Source organism: Syngnathus floridae, chromosome 10 (genome assembly GCF_059516105.1).
Source record: "Syngnathus floridae isolate MCC-2025c chromosome 10, RoL_Sflo_1.0, whole genome shotgun sequence".
In the NCBI taxonomy this organism is placed as follows: Eukaryota; Metazoa; Chordata; class Actinopteri; order Syngnathiformes; family Syngnathidae; genus Syngnathus; species Syngnathus floridae.
In genome coordinates this window covers 6,420,569-6,442,837 of record NC_142422.1, presented here as the reverse complement: position 1 = coordinate 6,442,837, position 22,269 = coordinate 6,420,569, and the positions used below count along the sequence as shown (strand labels likewise).

Genomic DNA, 22,269 nt, shown 5'->3' with positions numbered 1-22,269 from the left:
CAGAATCTACAGCAAATTCGGCTCCACTGCAAACCAGAAATAAATAAAGAGCACATATACTTTTTCTCTATATATCTGTTTATACCTCAGAACTTTTTTTATAGGGTGATAAACAGAGGTGGGGAGTGTTCCTCCATATTTATATCAGTGCCTGGAACCCACTGAACCACAGCCTATCTTGAACAAATGAAGAGAGAGGGCTTTGTGATTAATGAAGTGGCCCACGATAGCAAACTGACTCTGATAACGGTTTCTCTTGCAAATAATAAATTACGACTCTTAAAAAAATCCTCAGGAAAAAATAGCATGGAGGTATGAGATCGCCCATGGCGAGTAGTAGAGGGTGAAACTGAGAGGAAGAAAAGGCAGTTTTAAGGTGATTAAAGAGCATTGTGGGTCGATAGAGATAGAAAATGGGGAGGAAGAGCCTGTTGTTGAAACATGGTTAATATAAGTAAAAAATGGATCAAGTCTTAAAGGGTAATACTAAAGAAAAAAAAAACAAGTTTGGTTATTTTTAACATTGTTTTTGTTGTCACCGACAGTACTAACCTTTGGGCAAAAGTTGGTAATACTCACTACACTGTTCTGCTTTGCAAAAATGATATTCTATTCTAGCTGGTCAAACAAATACAAAATACTCTGTGCTGAACTCAATAATTAAATGATCAAAAGGTGTATCAAATAAACTATGAGAATAAGTATGAACAAAGCCACAGAGATAGTATACATCAAGTTTCAGGGTGTTTTAAATGTCATCCGTGTGAACCAAGGCCTATAAGAGAATCTTAATTTACTTTGTTTCTTTGTCCTGATGAACTTCAGTCAACTCAAACTGGCCTTGTTGGTTACTGCTCTTCATTGCGAGTATGTGATAGTCTGTCACAAATCTTGGTTTGCATGGTAGAGTTGGGAAAGGTGGACAACCCAAAGGCAGGGAATCATGTGAAAACGTGGACGTGCTTGACCCCGAGATGGGGAATTGTTTTATCAATTTATTTTTAAGGAGCAGGTGAGAGAAATTCCAACTCAAAAATGCCATGAACTTCCCTTGCTTACTCGCCGTTTTATTAGTTAAATCCTGAATTTCTAGTAGTCTCCTTCCACCTAAAGAAAATGCTGGCATTCTCAGATGTATTTCGGATCCAACTGTATTGCTTAGCTTTAGTCATTCATCTTCATAACATTCTCTAGCCAGATATCTGAGATCTCACAGACTGTGAACTTCTGTCTGAAAAACCAAGATGAGTACCGGTTGGCTCTGAGCATAATGTAGCGTTCGCACCTCATAAAGCACTCCTTTTAATTTGCAGGTTGATATGCCGAACCTCCAGTGAAATATTGCATTTCTGGGGAGTAAGGGCATGATAATGAACATTGACGTAAAAGGCCAAAAGTCTCCATGCACTTGCACGAAACTTGAAATTCTGAAACTTTAGTTAATTTTCCAAGTATTCACTTACATTGGATTCTGAGCTATTTGCATGTGTTGTCTTCCAACAGATTTCTACAATATTTGTTTCATGATGCAAAATGCATGTTACATATAATATAGTATTCCGGGTATAAAATATATATATAAAAAAAAAAGACAAACAGCTGGATATGTTCTGAGCCGTTCCACTGGGAATTTAAGATCGAAGGTGTAGACAGGACTCCTGAGGGAAAGAAAAAGCAAACAAACTTGATGGAATGAACTAATTTTGCTCAACAAATGGTGAGGGTGACTCTGACAGCATCACCTCCAACTGGAGAACCCGGGCCTCTCTAGCACACAGCACAGCATCAACCAGAGGAAGTTGCCAGGCCCGCAGAAGGCTTGGAGGTAATTAATCATTTGAACCTGAAGCCTGTCAGGACACAGCTCACTCCGACTGCCTCCCTGCACTGATTTCCCTGTCAATTAGACGTCGAGACAATTCTACAACCCCTCACTCTATCTTTTGGGCTCTGCTGCTCCAAAAGGCCATCTGTAATTGTTTAAAAGTCTGAAGTGAGCATGGTTCATCATTCTTGACTGCTTGCAGTTTTTCGTCAGAATGGAGAGAGTGAGGAACAAATATTGAAAATAGAAAATAGTCATAGAATGATAGCTATAAAAACCAAGTAACGCACTAACAATGTCTTACAGCTAAATTTAACCAAAACCTCCAATGATACCCCAAATCTCAATCAGAGAGCAATGTCACCTTTGTCAACCTAAATAGTCTCCCACATGATGTTAACAAAACATTAACAATTTGGAGTTCCTTTCACTTTTGTTTTGCTTGCTTTGTCCCTCGTGTGTTTCACCTACTTTCTTCGACTGGCTATTTTGCCCTCTTGCATTTTTGCTCCCTAAAGTCTTTGCTTTCCTCAAACTTCCATTCATCTATCGTCCCACTTCCTCCAGAGAGCGGGTGCAGTGGTTGCTGCCACTGTGCTTGCCAAGAACAGATGTCTCAGACAGCAAGAGACAGGGAAAGAGACTAAGAGCCGCCCATAGAGAACGATTCCATCAGCAAATATACAATTTCATTCAGAGGAGTTAACGGCATTTTGGCTTAGACTTTTACATCTACTAAGCATATGTAATTAATGCTTTCCCTGTACTTTTGTTCACTGTAGTATGTTGATGCAAACATACGTATCTCACTGCTCTACCCCCACCCCTATTATTTCAATAGAAAATTACATAATGTTTAAGTTTTCAAAGGTTGTATATCTTAAACACAGAGGGGGTAAGCTTCACATTTATTCACAATGGAGCCATACTGATATACAATATACTTTCCGCTCCTGTGAGCCTGAATCTTGAAGCTACTTCACGAATGAGTAATCAAGAAAATTGCTGAATATGATAAGAGTGAGAAACAAAACACAAAAACGCCTGCCTTTGTTGAACAAACTGGCGACCCACGTAACCTGGGTTCCTCCCAACAGATTATCATAGGTGCCGTGTGATTAAGACCAGACTTATTTGCATAATGATTTCCCTTCCTGCCGTTTCTCTCCTACCATCTTGCCATCATACCCCCGTCCCCTCCCTCTTTCCCTTTTTCAGTGGGCTTCATGTTGTTAGCCACCAGCTCCCAGTGCTCCTCAAGTACTTTAAGCTTGTTAATAATCATTATGGGTGTGCAATGAACTGTGGGAAAGGAATAATTACCTCACCTGAGCCAAACTAAATTAACCCCTTTTCATTTTTCTCCCCTCTTTTACCATTGTTGGTTACCCATTCCATGTCCCCACCCACTCACTTGCACATATGCACACACACAGACTTGCCTTCCACTGGGGACCTATTAGGGTTGTCTGTTTTTAAGTGTTGAGATAATAAATGCTCACACACTTGATTTGCTATCTGCCATCCCGGTCAAGTAGTAAAAGAGATGCTGCTTTCGGGAAAGCACCATGTCAGTAGTTATAAAATTGGGGTTTACTCTATTATCAGAGACAGAAATTTATTACAAAATAACATGAGATGCAAAAACTATTCATTCACATGGAGCAATTTATCAAATAAAGTCAAGCACATGGTATTTATACATATGTTTATATAGAGCTATATATATTTCCATAAAGTGTCTTTTATAAAGGTTATTAATGACATTACAAAAACTTCTTAGACACCTATTTTACCTTAATTTTTTTGTAACAGATATTTTAGAACCCAACATAACCCACTCCTGAATATATGTTCAATTGACAAAAACATGTATTAAAAGTCCATGTCAACCACTCAGCACTGCTGTTTGTCCCTAGGCCTACTTGTTTATCTACATAACATTTAGCAAGAGGACGTCCACATGCGGACAGGCTTCATGCATGAACTCTCAGCTAATCAACCTCACTTCAAACGCACCCCTTTCCTTTTCCCACCTCTTCATCCAAGAAGCAGTGTGTTGTTTCACAGGCTGAAGTCCATGTTTTGTTTTGTTTTCCACTCTCTTTGTTTTTAATTGCAATGATGCAGGTCAATTAATTTCCCTCCCCCTATTTCTATCTGCAGCCCACACAGCTGTGCCGTCGTGTTTGTTAGCGCATCTCCTCATGAGCCCTAATGCCACATCACTTCAGATGGATTAATCGAGCCACTTTGTTGTTTAATCTCGTCTTGGCAGAACTGGTGGGTGGGTGGATGGATGGAGGAGGGGTGTGATCATCAGAGATGCGCAGACTGGTCTGTTTTGTTGTGGACAGACAGACTGACAAGCAGACAAAAATTGCATAGGGTCATTGAGAAGGGTCAAGTGATCGTAACGATGCCTTGAGCCAACAGTACAGTTTAGCAAAATAAAGTACCTGCAGGATTTCATGCACCTTTAAATTGTAATTGTTTTCAAAATGAGTGAAAAAGCAGAGGGCTATAATACAGTGGGTATATGGAGCCTGCTGTCATAAACATTTAGCAGGTTTTGTAGCAGAAATTACAAAATGAATGAAAAAAAAGAAAAAAAAAAGATACGTTATTCTTGTGTATACAGAAAAACCAAGATTCAGTATTTTAGTGTATATGGATTTATGATGGGTATATTAGATATACTCAATATTAAATATATTTCCAACAAATGCTCTTTCAAGTAAAAGCTTGAAATGACGGCTCTTAAAGTGCTATAACCGCAATGCAAGTCTGAAAACATATTACAGATTTTCAATTATTGATCAAGTTATTGCAATTTAAAAGCACTGAGTGTTTTGCTGTCTTCATCATCACTCCAAACCTGGCTGCCAGATGTGTTTTTTTGTGTTTGTTGTAATTCAACAAACAGTAGACAATTGTTTTTTTTATTTTGTTTTCATGACTACCAAGATCAGCTGCTTGCTTCCACAAGATTCCACAACATTTGGCTATGTGTGACCTTTCTGTTGTGATCTCAAACAACTAGATCTACATTAAAAATGATGGGCAAGCTCAGTACACAGTCCACGCACCACTCAACATTGGAGGAACACAACATACACAGGTCAAAGGATACAAACAACAACAAATACAAGCCTACAAATAGACATGTGCATATGACACCAGCTCTCCAGACGCAAACAAGCACACAATTAAATGTCCCGTTTGATGTAGTGATCCTTTCATGTTCTGATGACAATTTCGTCAAGAATAGGGAGGCAGCATGTTTCAAACCTCCCGGGTATGAGCGTGCAGGCACACACAACAAAGAAATACAGCTTCGAAGCGTACTGACTCAGTTGTGCCCCAACTCTCACTCTCGCACTCTCTCACACTCTCCCTCTCTCACACTCCCTTGCTACATGGCTGCACCCGCCAACCACCAACAGTGCGTTTCCTGCCCTCTGACATGCTGAGTCAGTTCAAGCTTGAGACTTCTGGCCTAGGTTTCAAAGACAAAGAAAGAGAAAAAGTATGACTGGCAGGAGAAGCAGAAAAAGTGCAGCCAAGTTACACAGATTTTCTTAAGACAAAATGATGGAACTTAATGCAAAATTCCCTGAAGCCTTCCATTTATACAAATTAACAAATAGTCCTTTCACATGTTGTTTTCTTTAGAAATATTGAAAATCAGTAGGACTGTTTTGCTGGGCTGTTGTAATGATCATGGATATCCTGGGATACCATGACTCAAGACTCAAACACAAAAAGACAAAATGGAGCCTCTTAACCTGAACAACAGCAGTACATACAGAAGGTTGTGTGAAGTCATAGTGAGCAGTCAGACTCAAGCATTATCATATCTGCATTCTTTTCTCAACATTACGGTAGATCTTCTGCCTGTTAATGTATTACTATTAACCATACTGCTGCATGTAATTTGTATATGAAAATGTTAATGTGAAATGCAGACACCACTCATCTTCAAATTATGTCTTGGTCATCAAAGTTATGAGTGAGCGTTTTATTACCATACACGGTCAACTTATTTTTACAGTTGTATGAGTGTTAAAAATGTTCATATGGTCATTTAAAACTGCCTGTATATAAGATTTTATGAGGGAGAGAGTTTGACCTCAGAACAGATTATTTCTATTTCCATTATTCCCTAAAGGAAAGCCAAACAAATCCAAAGTCAACCAGAATGTGAACCTTTTGGAGTCACCTTGATTTCTGCATAAACTCGTCATAAGATGTGATCTGACTCAAGTGATGAATGATTGCTCTTCCACTATACATCACAATTGAGGTTGTTGTTTTTTTATAGTCGGATGCTGTGGCTTTTTCGTTTGTGTCTTGTTGTGACTTAGCAATGAAGTGAAGTCCATCTTTCATGACTAATCCATACTTTTTCGTACACCTGTATATTGTACTGTATGATCAATAGCCAATGCATAGAATCATGTAAAAGTAACCTTCCAAGCAAAAAAAACCCCAGCTGTATATGTTGTATTGTCTCAGTAGAACTGCGTTGTTGGATGTGCATTGCAGTACATGTGTAGGCTGTGTACTCATGTACGCAATAGTACTCTGACATATGATGTGGTTTTCTCGAAAGTCAAAGCTAGGCTCAGTCAAAGCAGTGACTTAACGGTTTTCAGTTTGCCGCGAAAAGGAATTTTTTTTTCTGCAGATAAGGGGAACCAAAATGGAACAGGCGGGTGGTGTTCAGGTACATTTGACCTTTGGTGACAGTTGATTTAACGCTGCAGCATTTATTCCCCCCCTTAAAAAATATATATCACAAAAGTCCTCCTTCAGAACGGTACATTACCCCATTTTTTACATGGCTTCCAAAATATCTCTGATGGACACACTTAATTTGTTTGTATCAATTAAAAAATGTCTGTGTCCCACTGCACGGTTCTTCTTCTGTTGCAAAAATGCTCTAGGCAAAATAATATAAGAAATCAATTAAAAAAGGAAACTGGGGAAAGAGAGAGAGCGAGAGAGGGAGAGAGCTTAATTACTCATGCTCGTGGATAATCCTTTATTACACCAAAACCAGTGGTTAAATCACTAAATGGCCTCCCATAAAGCACCATAACTTTCTAATCTGTTTATAATTACCATTTCAATGATCCTACACATTAACGTACGACCTTCAGGAACTCTGACCCAGTTCTAATTAGTGGTAATATCTGATCATTGCCGTATATGAAACTAGCCATGACCAAACAAATGGACCTCAGGTACAGCTAATTTCTAGAGCAATTACATTTCCGTGTTGAGGGATTTAGCTGATTATCTGCACAATTTCACACAGCTTTTCCCCCTGTATGAGTCGAAATGACATAACATTATGAAAAGTCCTTTTATTAAATGATATCCAGAGCGGGTAACTAAGCTGATCCGCTTCAGCTCAATCACGTTATATTCACAATTTGAAATGGTATGACTTAAATTCTATTTGTAGGTGCGCAACACAATAACAATAAGAAAATAATAGTGTCACAATGTTTTTGTTTGAGATAGTCGAGAAATTATGTTTTGGGAGCATATCAATGGTTCTCTAAAAGTATTAATTCAAAGTAATGTATCTACAGTAATGTAGTGAAAATGAAAATATAGTGAAAAAAAAAAACATGAGAAATATTCGGCAAAACCTCTTCTAATAATTAAATATTGAATTTATACAATCAAAAGTTTAATTTTTCCACCTTTGTTTGTAAATTATGTAAATAATCATTAAATTGGCATGCCTTTGGAAAATTAAAATGGCACTCACTTAATCAAGCACTTAATTTTAAGTCCTGCACAATGCACAAGGACAGTTTTTTCCCTCTGTTCCGCTGAGGGAGTCTAAATGCAAGTGCTATTCCTACTGTATAATTAGATACAATGCGGGCATCGAAATAAAACGATTAGGAACTTTGCCAGAGAGGAAATGAATGTCAACATAGAAGGTTTGAGGAAGCTGCCTGTGTGGTCCAAAGATACCAAGTCATACAGTATGTCCTCATTAGGCCTTTAAAAATGCAGACAGTGAAGTGTGCAGACAGGTGTAAACACCAAGTTCAAGGAGGGGCACATTTTCAAATCTAGCCATCAGTGGGGAACTTGAGAATTGCTGCAGGGTTGTATGACTGAAAACGAATTACAAATGACAAAAAATATATTTATACTCTATCAGGGATAATAAACGCTCTGCTTGAGCCTCAGCTGTGATGTTCATCACATTAACAAGCATGCTTGTTGCCAGCAGTGTGAGTTCCTCACTAAAAGTACACAATGAACGCACTAGTCAAAACATGAATGGTAACACTTACAATTAGTAATATATTTGATTGCCATTCTTATCAATCCTGCACAACACGGAGCTGATCAAATGAGCAAATTCAGTGGATTAATTAAAATATCTATTCGGGGCCCATGAATGTTAAGAAGAAAATAAGTGTTCAAATATTTCAGAAAGTAAAACAACAAAAGGCATTTTGAATTCCCAACGGGTAGCAGTTTCTCTGATGCATGGAGGGAACTTAAAATCCAAGTAAAGGACTATTATAACTAGAGCGCTTTAATTAAACCATACTCATAAATTATAGGAATATCATGGATGTAAACAAGAGAGAGGACATTTGGTCGAGGGGAAAAAAAAGATTAGTCCAATAAAGCATTTCACTTAGGGTAGTACAAAGGCTTTCACTCTAAATCCAGAGTGGGTGATCATGACGAGAGTGTGCGTGTGTGTGGGGGGACTACTTGGTCCACTTGTAAGGAGATAATTTCAAAAACGCACCCTTATACTGTAAATTGTCATCCCATCCTCCACTTATCCAAATGTGCATTTTTCCAATGCAGGAGAGGCCATATTCTAATGAAGGAGGGGAAGACCTTTCACACGCACGTCAGGCTATAATGGGGAAAGCTTAGCATAACGTCCGTCTGATTTCCAATGCAAAATATTAGCAGTCAAGTTCAGTGTGCGGTGGCAGATTATAGTTTATCCCTCTCACACACCACAGAGTTCTTTTACGCTCTGGCAGCATTTTTGCTTATCAGTGAAATGCAACAATCAACTCTTCACACATCCTCCCAGTCTTCATGGACACTTGAAGAGACTTCAAGAGGGACTGGGGAATGAGATGAAGAAGGTGTGTGTGTACCAAATGAGAAGCATGAAAAGAATGATCAACATTCAAATGTAGTCGTGATCCTCCCCAAACCTCAGCCACCACCCATTTTTATCCTTTGCCTCCATTTTTTCAGTGCATAAATCCTTAAACATCTTAATTGCTGTAAGCTTAGCTGTCATAAAAGGAATTACAAAGGCCTGTGAAGTCTCGCCACCCCCATCCAATAAACTATGATTTTCACTCCTAATAACGCATCTTATGCAATTGTTTGTCATTGCACTGTTTTAGAGGCTGGAGCAGACCCCCCCATACCCATGTCCCCCTGCTATTCTTGTTATAGCACAATGGCAGTGTGACTGATGAGTTAGTGCATAAAACAATGGATTTAGCATAGCACAGATTTTGGCCTGCTGAGTTTTCCCATAGTGTCGTGTGAATGTAGAGGGAGACATTTTTGTCCAGGGGTAATTTTCTCTGGTTCTTGCAATGATCAATTCATCAACAGAAAACAACAACAAAAATTGAGTTTTCCCCTCAAAACGTAACCTTGTTAATGTAAAATTCAATTATGAAATTAAATTGAACACTAAACACAAATTTGTTTAGTTAAAATAAGCATTTTTGTTTAAACTGCAAGAGTTAAAACTGGTAGGGGGTGAAGATTATAGCCTTAATTTTGCAGTAAATAATTGTCAGAAATATTCACAAATATGTAAATGATAACACAGTAATCAATTTGAGACGCTGATTCTCATTAATAAATCTGACTTTTGTGCTTGCAGTCAACAATATACTGGAAGGTGTTTCATAAAAGCAAGGGCACACATTTTATTTAGTAATGCATACTCAACAAAGAGCAGGTTGCTCCACTTTGATTTAATTGTAACACAAAACACCAGAGGGCTGCGTAAACACAGAGCGTGATGTGGTAGCGTCGCCAATTAGAAGCTGCTTGAGGTCAAGTCAAGGCCTGAGGGAGTAGAGGAAACAATAAATTATTTGGAGAGTAAAAAGCAAAGTGTTGCCCAGTACAAAATGTATTGCGTTGTTTTAAGTCTTGACAAGTTATTTTCCCAATGAATTATACATGTGAGATTGTGCTACAACATGCATTGCCCAGTGAGCTGGAGATAATCCCGCAACAATGATGTGTATGACAAAACACAGCAAGAGATGGTTGCTGGATGGAGATGTGAAGTGTTCCCTGTCACATCGCTCTGCCATTATTGAAATACAACAAGCGATGTGGGATGTAGCAATACTTTGAATTATTGTGGTTTGAGTTTATGGTGGCTCAGAATTGCAGTGTATAATACTGCAAGGTGGTGCTAAGAGGTCAATGGAAAATAAATGAAACAAATGTAACCTTTTCAATTATAGACAGGTTCATTTTATTCCTATTTTTTATGACAATTTATGCAAATGAGTTTGACATGCATTTCTAATCCATTTTTGATGACAATTGTCAAGCCAGGAAGAATAAGTCAACCTGAGAAGCAGCTATTGTGTTTGAAGTTTTATGCTCTGAGATTAAAAATTTACAGTTGGCTATAGAGCGAGAAACCTTCTCTCAGCGGCACACATATCCTTTTCAAACAAAATCCAGTCATGTACAGCCATTTGCAGTTGTCTACTTTCCCTATTTTTGTTTTCCAAAACATTAGTAGTGCAAACTGTAATGCGTGCAAATGGAATGCATCAAGCAGGCTCTCTCGCTTGTTTCTTTTCTTTCACTCACGCTTCCTTCCTCACGCTGTATTTAGAAGGCGGGGGGGAAATCATATGGTCAGGCTTGTGCAAAGCCAGAAAATAATGGGATCATATTCCATTCTCTTCCGCCTATCAAAGTTTTACACAAAAGCTTCCAGTTTCAATACCCAGGAAATTCTAAAGACTTCTAAACACAAATCAACTTCGTTTGACAGCAACACAATGTGTATGTTTAGCGTCTTGTCTCTGAAGCCCCATCACAGCCTATGATACCAATATTGGCTTAGCTTAACATTCTGCCAACGAGCTTGGACACAAGTTAAAGGACTGGGGTTTAGTTTACACAGTACAAAAGAACTCGATGGAGATAAGACACATGTTAAGCAAAAGACATCTGTTTTTCGAGCTCTGTTGGGTTTTGTAGATTTCACAACTAAAGTCGCTTTGTTCCTAAGTGGAAAACAAAAATGAACAACTGATGGAAATTCCAAATTGTTTCGTTTATGAATTGAAAGCAGAATTACATTTACACGTATTGTTGTGCCTAAATTTGATTTGTGTGGTTAATCATGTCGATAAACCCATCTTAAGCATGATTATTTGACTTGATTTCGTGGCTTCCAATTCAGTGACGAAGCTTTATCCATAACAAGCTTTATCAGCAAAAGTAAAGTCTACTCTTCCTTTCTAATTGTGGCATTGCGTATGGTCAAGGACATCCGCATAACACATTCAAACATCCTACGATGTTTTTACACTTTAAACGGTGGGAGAAAAAAAATTATAAAACCAAACTAGAAAGAAGTGCCCTCACACTTTGATGAAAATCCAATCCAAAAGCTCACATTCAGCAAGACGTGCACTTTAATAGATCATCCATACATCATGGCCTTGCTCTTCACTCTTACACCCTTCTTTGGGAAGCCAACATCTCCTGGGGTCAAAATGAGAGAGGGCTACCCGGGAGGAGACCGCGACCTGATGGGGTTGATTAATCTGCGGCAAGTATGGTTTGTCTTCTACAGCTGAGTGAACAACTTCATTTCGACTGATGAGTTCACTTTCAGGTCAGGGTTGTCCTCATCTGTGACATTACAAGAGCTGTGCCATGTGAATTAATTCCTTTCAGGGTAAAAACAACAACGACATTGTACTGCAGGAAAGTGACTTGGGAGACATATTGCAATTAGACTCAAACAACAGAAAACACGTATGTTCAAGTAATAGTTATTATGAGGACACATTGTTTTTTGTTTCTCCTGCACACCTGGCTTTGGTTAATGATGGACATGTGCAAATAGTGATGGATTTTTTTCCCTCAAACCCAAAAAGTAACTGATGATTGTTTCAAGTTGACTTCTCTTTATTTCATAGCGCAAGGAATTGGACGTGTTTAACACAAACATGTGAAGAGATGTGCAAAACTCATTTTCACAAAACGTGCTCATGGTGATGTGCAGTAAACTTCAAGGGATGGATATCTTTGAGACTGTCTGCTCTGAAGCACAGAGACCATTTGCATTTCATATTACGGTCACAAAAACAAGGAACGGTGTGATTGTTTATTTTTGCATGATTTTCCATCTGTTACCATCCATCTGAATTGTATATCTGGAAGAAGAAATTTTCCTAGTTTCTTTCTAATTCACCACTATTTATCTGCCTCCCCACCGCCACCCTTCCTTCACTTTTCCTATTTGCAGTCAATCATAAAATCATATCCTTACGTATATTTTCTTTGGAACTGGCCTGACAGGCATCATCACTAGCCAATGTCATCAACATATTTAAACTCTTGCAATATGCCCTGCGTGACTTTTGTGTATTAATCAATATACATAACAGCTACACTGACAAACATATTCTATATTTAGTTGGGTTAAAAAGTACAGGCATGATTAAGTGGAGCGTTGAAATGGAACAAAAACATTTCTAAATCAATGTCTTTCACTAGATGGCTGTCTTTTCTTTTTGTTTGATGGAAAAAGGTGCTTTATTGCAAATAAGGATGGCTGTGAATATATAGTCATGTCATTGCTCTCTGTTCTCGTCATGCTTTGAGGATTAATTGAATCTGTGTAGATTGCGATCATGGTAAATCAGTAGAAAAGAGTCCAGCTTCAGGGGTGATGACGTATGAGGATTCATGTAACTGTTTACCAAGGAAATGTGTTATAAAATAGGTGAAAAATGTTCCCCAGTGGAAATGTCTGTGTCTGCTGGTTTTGAAGAAATGCGACATGTTATCTCCGGAGTGGAATATTAATTGCTGCAATTATTCAAATATGCAGCGAGCTCCTGTCTTCATTTATGTTTACAAAAGACAAGATGCAGCAAGTGAAAAGTTATTTGCTTCTTCATTCATTGTACATAAATCAGCATCATATTATGACAATCAGTGCAAAGCATTCCATGAAAAAAATGTAACCTGAAGTACAGCAAACTCCTATTTGTGGGAGGAAAGAGGCCATGCTGGCCCACAAATGGCAAAAGTCCACATGCAACTGACAGCCATTACAATAACATGAAATAATATTATGTGATTTATTTGTTTATTTATTTATTTTAACATTTCTTGTTCATTGAACGCAGTTTAAATGAATTCGTTTGTGGAGCAACGTACAAATACAAATCAAAGCCATCTCAATTACCACCATAGTTGTTTTTTTTTTTCATTTGATTGTTTAGTATTTATCGCTGTTGTTTGAACAAATATTGACTGTAGTACCAAAGGTTAGTGATAGACTATGGCGTGCTCAAATTTAAGAACAATTCAAGGTACGTCATCACTCTAGTGATGGACCTGAGTCATGTACTGGGGATCCCGATAGACAGTTTCTCATTCTACCCTCACCTTAAACATTCTTAAACAATTGTATTTATGGTTGTGCTCTCTGAAACTCTTCAGGCCCTCTGCCATCTATTGAACTCAAGTCTGTGAATGGGTATTTCAGGTTTATTTCTTTTTGGGAACCTAGGAGTCGGAGAAAGAATTCCCATGTTGGCCAAGTGCAAACGTCTTTCTTTGAGATCTGCTCTCTTTGGCCTCTCTTTTTTTAACTGTGTTTTCGAAACTGACTTTCTGTGAACAGTTTGCTCTCTTCCTCCTTCACTGTGTTGTGTTCTTCATGCATTTTTTAAAAGCAGTTGCTACATTCCACCGTGCACATCCAAACACACACCCGTTGATGCTTTCAGGCTAGTCAGCACCTGAATGTCAGTTATGGAAAGGAAAAGGTCCATGGACTTGCTCCTATTTGTTAACAAGGTCGGATGACATGACCGCATTAATGTCAGTTTGGTGTAAATTCACTGTTAAGAACACAAAGCTTTGATGAAGCCATGATTAATAATTCATCACAAATTTGCTCAACTGTACGTGCATCTCAACCCGTTCCTCAGCACAACTGAAAAGAGCCAACTCAAATGTGAAATTTTATGAAGAAAATGTTCTATGCGTGGAAATGTGATTGGCTGGCAGATTTTTTAACACAAGTAGATCATTGTCGGACACGCGTCACCGTTTTTTATTTATAATTTGGGTATCGAACCCATGACATCTGCTTGAGAGTGCAGAGCAGCTAAAAGTTCAGACCATCACTTGGCTTTCTATCCATATTGGAAGATACGCAAAGCCAGCATCAGTTATACATAACTCTAAATTCAGGTGAGAAAAAACTTACAACCACCTCCTGCTTTGGACATCATCATTTGGTATTGCCTGCTAATCCCCATAAAATCTTGCTCAGCTTTCGGGTTGAATTGTGCGTGTTTGTGTTTGGATGTCCACGTGTTGTTACACTGCTTGCGTGAACGGTCAAAGTATAAATCCTTGCCGGGATAGCAATCCGGTCTAAAAACACAGCACCAAATCCTTTAACCTTCAGAACAAGACGGGGGTGGAAAACAAGCCAGTGGGCCCCACATGGTGAAGTAGAGGGAGAGAGAGGGACAAGACTAAGACCCCAACCAGACCAGGAGGCCACTGATAGTCATTCACCTCCATCCTCCTCAAGGCAGGAAAATGGATTTCTATTCCTGGTGGCCAGATATCGCTGCTCGTGGTTCATAGCCCCCTTTCAGGGCCTGCAGTTAACATCGCAAGCTGATGTCAGGATGCAAACACTGATCAGAGTCGGCGAGATGGTTCCTGATGGCCTTGCAATCTGCCAAAGCTGTGATGACTGCTTTGCTGATAGCATCGCAGTAAATTCTATCACTGTCACTCTCTGTTTCTATCCTGAAGCACTGCAATGATGTGCTGGCACATGTGTATATTTGTGTGCTTTTTCCAGCTGTCTGTGACTGACAAGGTATTTGATGGCTTTGTGCTGGCTTGTTGTGCGTTGAAGCTTAAAGTCTATCTTGTAGTTTCTTAAAATAATAAATAATAGTTAGAATAACACGAATGACCACTTAAAGTCCCTGTGGGGTGGTATCATTGTTTCTAAATACATATGAAGTGAAAGGGGGGAAAAAATGTGATATTCTTTAGAGCAAGACTAGACTTTTGGAGGAAAGAGGATAAAAGGAGAAGCATTAATTATAACTGTTGATGGTGTTACATGCTTGGAGCAGCATGAAACACTTCAATTTTATGTGTTTGCCAATATAGATAAAAGGTTCTCTGCAAGTCACAACCATTTACGTTTATCCTTGTTAACGTATTCACTTTGTGCAATGTTCACTCACAATAAAACCAGATAAACATCATGTCCCATCCACTGGTGCAGGAGGCTATTCCATCCACTGCATTACATTTCCAGTAGCAGGCAGTTTGCTTCATCCTCCATACCATTAGGGCCATTAATGTTGACAGGATCAATACCTGTGTTTTGGCCCCGGTCTCCCTGCCAGAGATAGCATGTCACTGCTGACAGACAAATATCAGTGCTCTGCAGTGGAACGGAGGGGAAGTCCAGATACCTTTCTGTTAAGATCATCTAACATGGTATTGATTTGCCCTGTGCTAATCGTACATCAGAGCTGAATAAATGGCTCAGAGGCAAACCTTCCATTGTTCTTGACTGGGAGCTGTAATAAAAAAAGACATTTCTTTCATTGCTTGTAACTTGGGGCAAGTCACATAATCGGGCCTTGATGGGAAAAGGTCTGGTTAGATTGAACTCCGTCAAAGTGGTGTTTGGTAGTTTACTGATGATCGCATCCACTAAAGGAGAGAGGTGATAACATGCTAGGTGGTTTATGTTTTGGCAGTTGAGTTGTATCACAGTTTTGTTTATACACAAGATACACTAATTGATGATGAAAATAAGCAATTTAAGGACTGTTGAGACAGTTATAGCCATGGTAGTATCGCCAATGACTCTTATTACTTGAACATGACTTAAGTCTCATATTTATTTATTTGTATTTTGTTTTAATGAAAAATAATGTACTGTCTTTTATTCAATTTTCAATACTGCTTATTCTGGTCACGGAAAGATATAGCCTCTTCCAGGTAACTTTGATGAGAGCTGTACTAATAATATACAACTAATGTTGTAAATATTGATCATAAAAGTTTGTATAATAATTTTAATAATAAACAATGTACCATATGCGTATATTTTCACATATATACTCCGAAAATAACAATAATAACCATGATAATATATTATAGCCAGTGTCGTTGCAACTCGTTCCTAAGCCCATTTGACGGACAGAACTGTGTTACTAAAATACAATTTTCATATCACAAAACGAATGAACCGAACTTTTACAAATATGACCATTTATATCAGCATCCAAAGAGGCTGATGGATTTTTAAACAGATGGAGAGAAATGGAGTCTGGCTGCTGTCAATATGGTTGGAAAGTGCCAAATGTAAAAAGAAAAAAAATCACAACCCTTTAGCCTGCCACACACAACAATGATTTTCTCCGACAAAACCTGCTGACCGGTAAATTATTCATATCCACGCTATGAATAAATAAAGTAAACAGGCCCCACTCTCAGTCAACAAATCTAGGAAGTATTTGCCCATTTAATCATCAAATTTTAACAGAAGCTGCAACACATTTCCTAAGCACTCAGGGCTCCTGGGACAGTTGCAAACTTGATCAACTGCCAATAAGTAGCTGTGCTTGATTTTCATTCTTGTCTCATCTGATTCTTCTTCCTCTTATCAGGGCACAGACTCTTTTCTCCTCTGGTCTTGTCTGACTTTGTTGGGCCCTATACACATTCTCATCAATTTCCAATTACCACAGACAATCTTCCATTGCTGCAACATATATTATTAACTTTTTGAGACCAATAGCTCTAGATGAGTCACTTGGATCAGCAAACCAGTGTTAAATGAATTTAATGTCACATATGCCTCCGAGTCCTGTTCCTAATAGTCCCATTCTCTACATGTAAATCACCTCCAGTCCCAGATCTTTGATTGCAGATCAATGGCTGTTTGCTTGCTTTCAACATTCAGCATCAGTGAACCGCAACGCCACAAGGGCAAATGTTGAACAGGGAATTTACAGGTTTGCTATCGAGCCCTTTGAAACAATAAAAATGCCAGTGAGCTATTAAACAAACAAGAGAATAAAGTGGTGGTTTGTGGACCAAGATTAACATGCTAGATATAACATTGAAAGGTGTAATTATTCTTTGCTGACACAAATGTTTAGCCTCCAGAGTGGAACAGTGTTTACCACAAATACAGCCACTTTTTAGCTTGCAAATTGGTTGTATCATTCTGTTGTATAAAAAAAAAACAGACACACAAAGACTCTACCAGTCACTATGGTGCCGAATTATGATTGCCAAACCTATTACTATAAAGATGAGAGTCGTGGAAAAAAATGTTGTTTGTTTTTGAAATGTTTAGAACTGTTAGTATCCAGGCCTGCAGAGAAAATTGAGGACCATTTTAGCCCTTACTGCCAACTTCTGCCAACTTCTAAGTGCAGAAATTATAGAAATCTCAACATTGAGCTGCCAATGTATTGAAGCCACAATATAGATTCGGGGCCTTATTCATGTGTGTTAACTCGCAAACATTTTTTGTGTGGACATCTGTGTGCATGCATGTGTGCCTGTGTGTGAATTTATGCGTTTATGGATGTCCATTGATGCACATGCTTATGGTTGGCACGTGTGTGCATATAATGTAAGGTGTGTGGGTGTGGGCAAATGTGGTTCCGCCCGTGTCCATGTGCTTGTGTGTGCACTAGCTGGCATGTCAGCTGATGTCCCCAGTAATCCAGCAGTGGGCCTGTTGTGGATTAGTAACAGGCTCCAGGGGATGGGAATCCCATTCCCGTTTACAGCCCTCCCTGGCAAGAAGAAAGGGAGGGATGCCGTCTCTACACTACCTTCACACTGGTTGTTGCCTGAAGGTGTGCGTTCATGTGTGTGTATTTTGGGATGTCAAATGGGTTGTATGATGAACGGCAAAAATGTGTTTCAAAACTTCTTTCCGCATTTTTAACAGATGCATCTATTTGGATGTATTTGGTTCTGCTCATTCACAACAAGCATCCATTTCCATCATTATCCCATTTAGTTCTTCAAGAGACTCATGCTGTCATTGTGAGAAAAAATCAAAAGCACTCCTTGTCTTCCAAAATCCTCTCATTAAGGCATGCTGTTATTGTGCCTTAGTGTTACTATTAAATCAACTGCACACACATTCTCATCTCTGACCATGACCTGGCAACAACATGAAATTTCATCATGGTAGGATTTGTTTTGAAGTCATTGGAACAGCAACCACAAGAGCTGACCTCTTGAACTTTGAGATGCATCCTATCTCTTGTGTGTAACAATTTATGTGACACCTTCAATCCGAAGCTTGAGGAAAAAAATTGTGTGTGTTGTGTGTGTGTGTGTGCGTGCGTGTGTGCATGCGCACGTGTGTGTGTTGGCTGAGACTTGCAACTGGATAACACAACAAAAGAGCTGCGGTGGCAAGTCCCCACACAGACATTATATGTCAGCATGACGTGAGCTTGTCCCCACTGTACAAAGCCATCCTCATTCAGGGCACCTAACCAAGGTCAACCTGGATTAGCCGCTAGTAACCCTATCAGGTCCAGCACAATGACTACAAAGCCCAGTGACACTGGCTGTCAGCAGACTCTTTCTAGGCAACCCTAGAAGACCGACCCTTGGCTGAAGAGCCAACAGAGAGGTTTAGTCAATTTCGAATTCAACCCCCCCCCTGCCCTCTTTTTTTCTCCCCTTTGCACCACCCTTTATTTACCTCTTTTGAGTTTCAGTATTTTGTTTGGTTATCAATCAGTGTGCCTGTCAGAAATGTCTTACTGCATATGTTGTAATTTGTTTGATATACTACTAAGTCACTAGTCTTCCCTTTCGACTCCCTTCTGGCAAGTATTATTTTAGAAATAATTTATGTTTGTATTATTCTTTTATTTATTAATCAACTTTGCAGCCGTATTGAAAATGGTAAAGTCAAAGGATTTGTGAAGATGCCTTGCTCATTTACTGCTTAGAGACGTTACCACTCAAAACCAGAACTCATGGGATTAATACTGTACTGTTATTTTTATGGTACTACGTCATTGCAACTCCATTTTACAAATATAATTTGCTGAATTTATGGTTAATATGATGGTCACTTTCAATAAGGCGAACGGAAAAGGGCCTCAAGCAGGGCAAAATGGCACGCTTGGGCCCGCCGATAAAAACGGATGTGGGTGGGTATAATTTCAAACTATATAGCAACAATAAGGTTTGCGTTTTTCATCATGATTGGCACACATTTTTGCCCTTATTTACAAACAACTAAATCACACTCCCACCAATGGAAGATTTAGAGCCTTCAATTCAGCATGTCTTAGGAATGATGCTGGAAGTTTGAGAAGCTTGAGGAAAAAGGACCGTCCAAGCAAAGGGAGAACATACAAACTCCAACAGAGATTTAAGCACTAATAACCTGACTGTGGGGCAGATGTGTTAACCACAAATGCGCCATGCTGCCACTTTGTGGTCAATGCACACAAACGTGCTTCACATAAAGACGGCCCCTGGCACTGACATGTTTATACTTGGCCAACAAAATGAGTCACTATAGTAAAAACAACATGTGCTTTAGCTACAAGTGGAGTTGCTGTTTGTCTGTTTTTGGATTACACTTCAAGCACATCGGTTCACAGTTGCACTTTGTTCACTGAGAACTGTTTCCTCAACATCCATGTTAGTGAGGAGCATGTTAAACAAATCAAACCCTAAGACAGCACTGCTTTTTGATTTTTTTTTCAGAGCCAGGATAAACAAGAACAACAGCAACAACAGAGCGAGCGGCATAACATCTTCGAGGTAACGTGGCAACCGATGTTCTGCACTTCAGCACATCAGAGGCGCCCCATGTTTCAATCGCCCTTAAGGTACCCGTTTACAAAGTGATACAGCTTAGGGTTTTTTAACTCGGGGCGAGGGCCTGATTTGAAACCCCTTCTGCTGCCAAGCGCATGGACGGCTGCTGATTAGAAAGAGGGTTGGCAGCAGTGGGCAGATGCCAGGCGGGAAGAGAAATAGCGGTCTGTCTTCAGTCTTCCTCCCTTATTGACCCATCCCCCACAAAACCCACAGGGGGGAGGGATCAATTGCAAATGTATCACAATGCATTAGATGGGACTTTTCTGTAAAGACGGATATCTTTTGCAAGGTTTGAGATTTTTTTTCTATTGATTGCAAGAATTTTCTGGAGTGTTAGGATGACACGGCAAAGGTTCCACAATGTTGGGATCACAATGGCGTGTTGCTCCTTCATCTGTATGCCCACACATACACTTAATCACAAAACCTACATGCAGTGTATTTTGTGTTCAATTTTGGTATTGTGAACACTCATAAAGCAAGACATATTTATTTTTTTAGCTTTCTTGATTTCCTAAAAATCATCAAGGCGAATTTTTATGTGATTGAAACAATTCATAGACTTTTTCTGGGTATCGGGACAAACTGAATGTACTGCACTGCTCCAATCAGCAGCACTGCCATGATGAGAATCATTAATGTGAACAACATGACAAGCTTGGGCCTTAATCATGTTGTTATATTCTGGTACTGATTTAAAAGCAGCACAATAAAACTATATAGCTGTATAAGTCTTTAACAAACTATAACCTCACTTTTTCCGATGTTGTCAAAGTATTATAATCTAATAACTAAATTAATCTGAGGTTTATAAAATTAAAAAGACAAATCAATATTGAAAACAATACATTAAACATTGTAAATAAGTAGGGAATTGGGCTTTAATGTAGTTGATCAGTCATTTGTAATAAGCCAACTCTTATTTTGAAATTATTCCACTTTATAGTCAGCTGGGAGCTAAAAGAAAAATAAATCAATATGGGTATTTAGGAATAAACTTTTTTCCCCCCATATGTGTCTGCTACGTACACAGAGGTAATCACAGCTAAGCAAAAGACAAGAAAAAAGACACAACATTTTTGAAGGGTGAGCTTCTAATCTTTATTGAAAAAAATAACTTGGCTTTAATTTTAATGTGCATGGCTTTTTATTGCCTATTGTTTGCAATACAATGATTGTGCATGACTGGCCTCTAAATTCGACAAACATTTGAATTTCAGAATCATCTAAATGACAATAAAATAAAAACAGATATAATAAATGATCATTGTTGTTTTATGCGTAAAATTATAAATGCTCCAGCAGAGTAGGTTTAGTTTTACAGTCAATATAAGATACAAAGTCACACAGGTAGTTTACCTAATTTTGTATCCCATTGTGGCTATCTCACTGTCGACACCGATTTACTTGAGCTTTCCTTCTTCCTGCCTTTACTGTCTCTAAATTCTGCACTGTCTTTGTTGATCTGTCGGTCTCCCCCACCGTCTGTCTGTCTATCTGTCCATCTCTCCATCTCTTCTCTCGCATCTCGTATATCTCCATCAGGCAGGGACCAAAATATCTGAGGAGCTGCAGTCAGACTGAAACTGAGACCTGGAATGTACTCCTATACTGTCACACAAACATGCACACGCACACACGGACACACACACGCGCATGTGCTACACAACAGGCGGACAGGTGCACTTCCAAACTGACAATATAGCCTACTAATGGTTACTCACTCGCACACACATAACGCACACGCACATACACACACACACACACACACACACACACACACACTCACACGCACACGTCTCAAAGCACTCACGTGCAAACTCCTGTCCACGCTCCATGTTTGGCCTGTAGTCTATGAATAGAGGAGACAGTGCCCCCTGGTGCGGACACAACAGTACTCCTTTACATCCATATCCCGATTAATTTGGAATTCAATTCAAAATGTAAATTATCCATAACTAACAAAAAATATTATGCTGCTTTTTGGGGGGATTGTCTATCTGTCTTATTGTGTTACAGCACCTTACTGAAATATTCCCACTGAGGGACATTTGAGTATATCAAGGCGTATTCTATTATAAATACAGAGAAAGCATAAAAAATATATCTCCATAAAAAGTGTCATATTTGTTATAGAATTTGCATTTCATTGTTGTGCAGTATATTATATGATGTGAGTGTATTATATGTTTGTCAAGATACTGTGTCACAAGCTGTTTTATTGGTAAAAAAAAGAAAACATCGGGTACATTTATAGA

The 22,269-nt window shown here is 38.9% G+C and overlaps 1 long non-coding RNA gene across 4 annotated transcripts in view; it reads left to right on the top strand.

Moving 5' to 3' along the window:
• LOC148392145 (uncharacterized) overlaps positions 1-22,269 on the top strand; it is a 247,396-nt gene that overhangs the window by 181,752 nt on the left and 43,375 nt on the right. For 2 of the 4 annotated variants that reach the window (XR_015860896.1, XR_015860897.1), the window contains exon 6: positions 19,895-20,019. This is a non-coding gene — a long non-coding RNA (uncharacterized LOC148392145). Of the gene's footprint in view, positions 1-19,894; positions 22,048-22,269 lie in introns of those variants that run through there. The other 2 variants (XR_015860898.1, XR_015860895.1) reach the window with 2 other exon arrangements.